The sequence below is a fragment of the Arvicanthis niloticus genome, chromosome 14 (genome assembly GCF_011762505.2).
Source record: "Arvicanthis niloticus isolate mArvNil1 chromosome 14, mArvNil1.pat.X, whole genome shotgun sequence".
Classification (NCBI taxonomy): domain Eukaryota; kingdom Metazoa; phylum Chordata; class Mammalia; order Rodentia; family Muridae; genus Arvicanthis; species Arvicanthis niloticus.
In genome coordinates, this window is record NC_047671.1 from 42573614 (window position 1) to 42583056 (window position 9443).

Below are 9443 nucleotides of genomic sequence, written 5' to 3' on the forward strand. Positions count from 1 at the left end.
CCTAGAGACCATTCTTGTGACATTTTGACAAGAAAAACTGTGGCTGCATTTCACTCTTGTTTTAAACATCTGTCTGAGGCTAAATTAAATCACTTTGAACTAACATCCTTGGCAGAAGACATTTCTAAAAAAATCTAGTGTTGACTGTGACATATGGTTATTAGTGTCTTCTCTTATACAAATCTTCAATGAAAAGAAGTAAGCAGGGCAGAAAGAAATATAAAATACACAGTTTGAAAAGCAGAAAAGCACTAGAGAATTTAAAGATGGAGCCAAGTCCTGTTTTCAAGAAGATGAGATGCTTAAAGAAAGGCCTGATGGTAAGTGGAATAAAGGGAGTGGTGCTCTCAGGGAAAGACCCCATCCAAATAATACTGAAATCTGTAAAAGAAAAGGTCTGAGGGTTGCCTCTGTACATATATCTTATGCCTGACTTAACAGAAGACATCTGAGTACTCAAGGATGCTTTGCCACTGTCTGTTGTAACATGCGACTTTTGATATAAGTAGGTCAAAGAAACCTCACCTCCTACACACAGTTGCAAAAGGAAATCACATTCTAATTACTTCTTCAAGCATCTATAAATATGTACACTTGATTATTCACAGATAGTGTATTAAAATTCAACAAGTGATAGATCTTGAAAGGATATCCGTGTATCTGAACTCATATCATTGACCATTTTGTTCATTGATTATTGTGGGGATTCCTATAAAAAATGTTCTACACTGTACTAATGGAAGTATGGTGTCTTGACAGAAATTGACAGATTTCTTTGTAGCATAAGCTGTATCAGTCAGAACATACATAGCCTGCCTTTTTTATTTTTAATAAGTTCTTCATTTCTTGAGATTATAAGTACTTCATTTTACCCTTCTTTTTCCTTTCTTCAAATCCTCTCATATATACCCCTTGCTCTCTTTCCAATTCAGATGCTCTTTTTTATTAATTATTGTCACATGCATGCATATATACATATACACATATACACATACATGTACATATACTACATATACATGTACATATATACACATGAAAATCATATACATACACATAATATTGCACATATGACACACACATATACACACATATATATATATGTCTACATATATCTGTATCTATATCTATATTTTCCCTGATCAGTATTATAATGTTACATATATATATATGTATATATATATATATATATATGGCCTAACATTTGATATTGGATAAGTAATTGGTGTACTCATCACTGGGGAAGACTATTCCTCTCACTCTGTATTGCTTAGTTGTCTATAGTTCTTGGTCTAGGGTTCAGGTCTTCGGAGCCTTCTCCCACCCACATTAGCATGTCTATCGGTGCCATCTTTGTTCAGATCATGTTTAGGAAGTCATGTTGGTGAATCAGAACTATTAGAAGTTAAGAAAATGTAACTGTGTGCCTGTAAAAGGGAAGGCATACATGGTCTTTCACAAAAGTGAGATACTATTTTGACAGAGATACTATTTTGACAGACCAAAAGGCATGAGGACATATGCCCAAACTTGAGGCATAGACATATCACAAATTTACTATAAAAAAGGAATAAGCTATATTATTGCTCTGAGCCTCAATTTCTCATTTCTTACTTGGCCAGGTGCTTATGAACTAGTACAGTAGATTTCACCCTGTTCTAGAGCATGGCTGAATATAAATATCAGAATCTTCAGTTTACACGTTCTTTACCTCAACTCTTTTCTGGTTACAATTTCCCTTTCTTGGTTGTGTTCTTATAGAGAAAATATTTATGCTTAGAGAGATGCCAATCAGACAGACTTATTGTCTGTGAGCCAAAAGTTAGCAAATCAACAATATCTAAGTACAACATAGAAAATATATTTGATCACATACTGTTAAACAATGTTCTAAGCAAACTTATTCAAGCAATAGTGAATAAGATATTTTTAAATAATGTTTGTCTTAGATAATATGTAAAGAAAGGTTATGCCTTAATAAGTTGATCAAAATAACATAACTCTGGATTTTCATTCAAGCAGTGGTGCTGACTAATACAGTGTTCACAGTGACATAGCTACTGAAAATAGCAAAGACCAGTGACTATGCATGTCACACATATACCTGAACATGTACAATTGTAGGAAGTGAGTCTTGAATGAATGTGTATACTTCGACAAGCGCTTGACCATGTCAAGTATTAATGCCTCCATCCCATGGGAGTGGCAAACCTTCCATGGGTCAGACTCAGAGGGATAGCAAAGCTTCTTCTGGTCCAAGTGGAAATGTCACTGGGCACAGATATTGTCTACCATAGCTTTCTCCTTGTGGATGTTAACAGCCTGGAGACTGCTCTCTTATACAAAGTGCTTCTGCCAAGATTACCTAACCCTGCCTCTTTGTTCAGCTATATGCAATAATGCCACCTCTCTGTTCAACTGCAAATGAAAAACACGCTGAACTTTCAGAACATAGCAGCTTTCTGTGAGAGAACCCAGGCCTCCTAGTTCTGGCTTTTCTGTGTCCATGTGTCAATGTGCTTGTATTTTCTTCATTCTTTCAACATCCCATTTAGGACAGGCAGTTCTGGGTCTGTGCAGAGTAACATACAATGTATGTGCATAATATACAGAGATATCATTGTGTATGCATACAATATATGTGTATTATATGATACACGATATATCATATAATATCAGATAGCAATGTGTATGCATACACACATAAAATATGTGTGTAGGTAATGCTGCTAGGAATGCTGAGGGTTCCTGCAGGCTGGAAGTTAGGCACAGCTGCTGTGGCTCACTAAAGGCCTCTCCATGGCTCCTCACGGCGCGGTCCCAACAATAGGAGAAAGTCCAGGGGTTTTTACAGGTTTTATGGGCCAAGGATTCAAGCACATGAGTCTATGGGGCTATATCTATTCAAACTGCCAGAGGGATCAGCCCAAGTCATTGCATATCTTCCTAGTATATAATATACATATATTATATATAATATATATATATACACATTAAAAGTATACATATATAAATGTGTATATATATACACACATATATATAAATGTGTATATATATACACATTTAAAGTATAAGATGATTAATAAAAATTTTAAATTGAAGTTATACTATAGTAAGATAAAATTCTGTTTGGAAATGGAAATGTAACTTCAAGGAAAGAATAGATGTTATTAAATGTCTAATTATTAAGATTTTGTTCATATACATCTTGAAAAATGTTGAGCCTCAAACAATAGATTCTAAAAGATGTATGTTCTATTGGGTGTACTAAAATGCTATTTCTTAAGTTTAGTATGTGCACTACTGAGGAGCAGGAAAGATGGTTCAACAGTTAAGAATATGATCTGCTCTTCCATAGGGCCTACCTTGAATTCTCAGCACCCATTTTGAGCAGCTCATATCTGCCAGTGACTCTTGATACCTCTGACTCTGCAGGCACTAACACTCACATGTGCATACACATACCACACATAGACCCCCAACACATACATAGAAAAATAATAAAAAACAAAAATATTTGCAATATAGGGAATTATATTGCATGTATTTAAACATTATAAGCTACATGTCAAAAATGCTCCTCTGAGTTTAAAATCTGACTATGTTTTCAAAATATCTTTTGAGGTCTTATAGGCCATAAGAACTTGAGGACTAAATTTTTGTCTTTTCTGTCTGCCTAGTAGCTTTATAAACTTATGGATTTGCTTGAATGAATGCTATAGGCACAAATATATTTATAGGGAGTTAGAAAGTGGAGCTTCAACTTAACAAACACTATAACTGGAAAGCTTCCAGTGGCTGACAGCGAGAACCCTTGAGTCTATTACTTCAAGCAGAGTAGGATCCAAGAATCCCAAAGCAGAATGAAAATATATAAACTCTGACACAGAAAATAGGAATTTTAAAAAACCTGTTTTAAACTTTAAGCACAAGACTTCTATCCCTTTAGACTCTAATCCTGAATGACAAGTCTCTCTTTTTTAATCATTAATACTCTCTAGGGAGGTAGATAATTCCAGGTAAAAGTAAACCCCCCCCCCAAAAGTCTAAGTTTAAAGCATTTTAACTAAAAGATTCATTTTCAATATCAGTCTCAGAGTAAGATAATACTTGGCTTTCAACAAGACATATAAATCTTTTGTCTAATTTGTTGAGCTTTCCTTTAACCTTCTTTGAAATTTACAGAATGGCAATGTTTGAGGTAGTACAACTTGGGGTTTTTATGAAGGAAGGCACATCCATAAGATACCTTGTGTCAGAGGAATTATAATAAGTACACCATTACCAATGCAACATAAATCTAGGTAAACAAGTGTTTGTAACAAGCCTATGCCCTGCCTTCAGGATATTTAGGATTTCTATAGGTGTAGGGAATGTTGAGGCAAACCAATAAACTCAGGTTAGCTCAGAAGTTAAGGGGAGGAGGGTGTTGAGTCTCTGGGTATAAAGTATGACCCATCTAAAAAGTCGGGGTAAGGATTAATTAATGTCATTAAAATAATAAATTACTGACAAACTAAATACTGTGAATTTAGTTAAATTTTGCCAGCCAGCCCAGCAACAGCCAAGAGCTGTCTTATTTTTGCTCACATTATCATACACAGGATGACACAGGTCAGTGTCTAATCAGCTGTTCTTCCAGGTGACATATTTTCACAGTTGTGTCTTTCATAAACAAAAAGCATAATTTGGACCTAAGAACCCCACTGGGCTATTGTGAAACAAGGCATGACTTAACGGTTTACTTATTAATAAGAAATTAGCTTCAGCAATTTCCCATAGAATAATAACTATTTAATGTGGCCACAGCAAATGAAGTCAGGCAAAACATGAAACAGGAGATGAGCTATTCAGAGATAAGCCTGCTCTCATGGAGTGGTTCTTACTGATATTGCAAGACCCTGATCATATGAAAATAGATATTCTGCTTCTAGTCAAGATAATATCTATCAGTTAGGAGGCATTTATTCCACTTTTGGAATCGTGTTAGGATATTACCCTTTATGGTTATAAAAAATAAGAGAGGTCAAGTGATCTCTGAAGGTTCAGAGATCTGGTTACAGAGCCAGGATTAAAAGTGATTCTAGAAAAATCCTTATCAATCAGGCATGGTGATACGTTATGTATGTATATGTGTATATATGTATGTATGGGTATATGTATATATGTATGTACATTTATTTCCTATGAGCTGTCAGAATGGCTCACATATGAATGGGGTGAGTAACACTAGGAAGATATGCAATGATCTGAGTTGATCCCTCTGGCAGTTTGAATAGATATGGCCCCATAGACTCATGTGCTTGAATCCTTGGCCCATAGGGAGTGGCACTATTAGGAGGTGTGGCCTTTTTGGAGTAGGTACGGTCTTGTTGGAGGAAATGGGTTATTATAAGGGTGGGCTTTGTGGTCTTCTACATTCAAGCTGTACCCAGTGTGACACACAGTCCCCTTCTGCTGCCTTTGGATCCAGATGTAGAACTCTCAGCTCCTTCTTCAGCACCATGTCTGCCTGCATGCTGCCATGCTTCACACCATGATGATAATGGACTTAACCTCTGACACTATAAGCCAGCTCTGATTAAATGTTTTCCTTTATAAGAGTAGCCTTGGTCATGATGTCTCTTCACAGCAATAAAGCCTTAACTAAAACAAGCCCTGTTTTATTCTGTGTGAGATTTTATCCTTTTACCATGCTGTAGCCAGGGAAGATACCATATTCTGTGCTCTTACGCTTGATAAAAAGAAGATGGAAAATCATATAATAAAGGCAAGCCTGGGCTACCAAGTAAATTATAGAACAGCCTGGGTTACAGAATAGGACCCTATTTCAAACCAACAGGGAAAAATATTCTATAAATCCTTTTTCCACACAGCAAAAATCCAGCACCCATGTTTTGACAAGTATCCAAATGTTATGTTTAGTTCTACACTGAAAGCATAGACACAACAAATGAGCCATGTTTCAAGTCCATCCATAATTTCACACCAGCCCAGTTTGACCAGAAATATTTAAACTATTTGGCTGTCACATTTAAAAAATAACTTTATGAGCAAAGTCCAGAATAACAACAAACATTTTCTGCTTGAAGAAATGTAGATGATAACTCAGACTTTAGTTCTGTTTGTAAAGTAAATTGCTTTTCAAAGAAAGCCACAGATGATATGTGCTTGATTTCTCAAAGTTTTAGAATGTAGTGTTATATCTTTATATTACTTTGCCTGAGACATTTTCATGTCGAATAAATCAATAAAATTTGGCTTCCCTAAAGTACATGTTATTGTTACATTACTCACAGTTACACCCCATGGCTCAAAATTGATGATATAAAGTTGCTCAAATGTTTCCTCAACATCACAGAACAGCAAAGTCTATAGAAAGCATTGTGTTAGCATCTAAGGGTATTTAAGCACAGATGAAATACCTGGACATGGTTTTAGATCAGAAAAGACTGACTGGTAAAGGACGAAGTTTAAAAAAAAAAATGTATATTCTGTATTCAAAAGTTGATAGCAGCTACAAAGTCTTCAAAAATAAAAGTCTTCTAGCAAGCTGGATCTAGCCAAAATTACACAAAGATTTTAGCTATACTTCTATGAAACATATCTTAGTTACTTTTCTTGTTGCCATGATAAAATACATTGACATAAGCAACTTAAAGGGGAAAGGGTGTATTTTGGTTCACAGTCTGGGCTGCAGCTCATCATGGCTGAGAAGTCATGGCAGCCGGAACCCAGGGCAGCTCTTCAGACTGTATCCTCAGTCAAGACAGAGAAAGTAAGGAATGTTCATGCTTTGCACATTTTCTCTTGAAAACTAAATGGTTCTCTTGAGAACCATTTACACACACACACACACACACACACACACACACACACACATTTTATAAATTAACATTTATCATTTGCCCTCAATTTTTGATTATAGCCATCGATATTAACATGTAGGTGGTCTGTTATTTCTGTGAAATTCAATCCAGGGAAAGTAGCCCAAAGTTTAGCATCTCACCCTCATGACTTACAAGCTCTCAGTGTTCTATAATGTTGCCATTTCCCACTTGTGTGGTCATGGGAGAGGTACTGGTGCTCTCCAGAGAAGCATGAGCACTCACTGCCAGCAGGTGTTACCAGAATTATGAGAAATAATGTGGAGGGAGTACCCAACCCCAGAACTAGTACACAAAGAGTCCTCAGTATCAATGCATTACTAGTCCAGAGAGAAAGCTGGTACATCAATTTATAAATAAAAATGTAGTCATTGAAATTACAACTTCCTAGTTTTTTATCTTTGAACATTTTCCTGATTTTTCTGACCTGAGTTTCCAATCTTTAAATTGGAACCGGATAAAATTAACAGATAACATCCAAGGCTTAATATTATAACAGTCACATGATAGGAACCCAATTCTCTTTCCAATTAAGAGAATGAAGATTGGGGCTGGAGAAATGGTTCAAAACATAAGAGTGTTTACTGCGCTCTCAGAGGACTGAGTTTCATTCCCAGAAAGCCAGAAAGCTGCATTTCCAACCACCTATACATCCTGTTCCAGGTATGTCCTCCTGTGGATTCTGTAGGCACCTGAAATCACACAAATCACACATGTACATAAATAACACACACACATAGAGACAATAAAAAGTGAAAGAGTTTTGACTACCCACCTCTGCAAGGGCTTGAGTCCTCATTCTCTTAAAGAAACACAGACAATTTTTTATAGAGCAGCCTACAGATCACAGAGAAAACCAAACTGTTTCTTTGAATGGAATTGAGTTTCTTTGTAAAGACAATATTAAGAGCCCTCCGATTCTATAAAAGAAAGGCATACAGTTGTCATTCCTTTATTTAAGGGAGTGATTCTAGTACATACCTCAGATTCTCTTTACTCAGATACTTAAGTTTCTAAAGTGAAACAGTGCAGTACTTTCCTGAAATCTACATGTCATTCTCTTTACTTTATATCATCTCTAAATTACTTGTAATGTCTAATACAATGTAAGTAGTTGTTAACAGAATGTTTTAGGAATAATGATTAGAAAAAAAACCTCTATGTGGTCATTATACATGCAAGATGTGTTTCTGAGTATTTTCCACTGGGAGTTAAATTCAGTCGTGCCTAATCAGTAGACATTAAAGGCTAACTGTGTTTGTGTTACTTGGCCTCTCAGATATGTTGTCTCTCCATGAACAAAGGTTCAAGAGTGGGGGGAGGGACAGAGGACAACTATTCAATAATGGTGACCTCATCTCCAGGAATTCAAAACAACAATAGAACTTCTCCATTTCTTATCGCTAATGAAAAGATAGAAATAGATGAACCACTATGTTTTGGTATTTTAAGACTTTTATCCTTTGATGTTTCCCCTTTGTTTTTATCAGAAGTAAAGGATATATTTTGAGTGTGTAGATTTTTCTCCCTTTGAAAGTAATTTCATATGTGGTATGTAGAGATGATTTTTAAGCGGACTGCTGAAGTACTGCTATTTCATTCTATAATGCAATTTTTTTTGCTATGGGCTTTCTCTAGACATTAGGAACAAAGACTTAAACAATAGGCTATGTTATCACTTAACAAGATTGTCACTGAGAATCAATCTAAAACAGTTTGCACTCTCAGACAACCGGTCAAGCAGTTAATGACTGAGAAAATTCCCCAGCTAATTTGCCAGTTGAGAACTCAGTAGTTATGGCCTTCCCATAATTATCCCCAGGAAGCTCCTCATCACGTCGTCACTGAAAAGCCCATGAAGAGCTGGTGTGCAGGAATCCTCTCTGTCCTTTTCTGAGTACCTGCTTCTTGAAAAAAATAAAATAATATTCCTGGTAGTACCTATTTATATTCCAGTGACAGAGCTGACAGTCAACAAAGAGAAAGGGGCCAGCATTTGACAGCCTGCTTGCATCTCTCAGAAAGTTCTAATACCATGAGAAAGGACGTATTGCTGCCATCCCAGAGGATCCATAGGGAAGAAGGCAAAGGGAAAACATATCCTCAGTTTAAATGACTCACTTGAATCTTCTCCTGAAAGTCAAAGCTCCATAGAATCAAAGCACAATTTAATTACAAAACAGTTCTTAGATGGTACAATGCAGACTATTAAATATTCCCCATAAGTCAAGTTAGAGAATAATAAAGACTCTTCCCATGGTCTTCTGAGAGTGTCATGTCATCAACAACTACAAAGCAGAAGTCTACTGTGCTAGATGTAGTATAGGCTAGTCCCCAGATTGGGGTAACCTTTGAACCCTGTGGTCTGAACTAATACATACACATATGTGGACTAGCCTCAAATCCATTTCCTGGGAGTAAGAACAACATATATAACGGGAGTGGGTAAGAAGACAATTAGAGAAAAGAAGAGGCAGTTTAATGCATATAAAGTCAATTCTGTGCTCACAGCATGAAAACAGAACAGGCCTGAGACCAACAACATGCTAAACCATATCT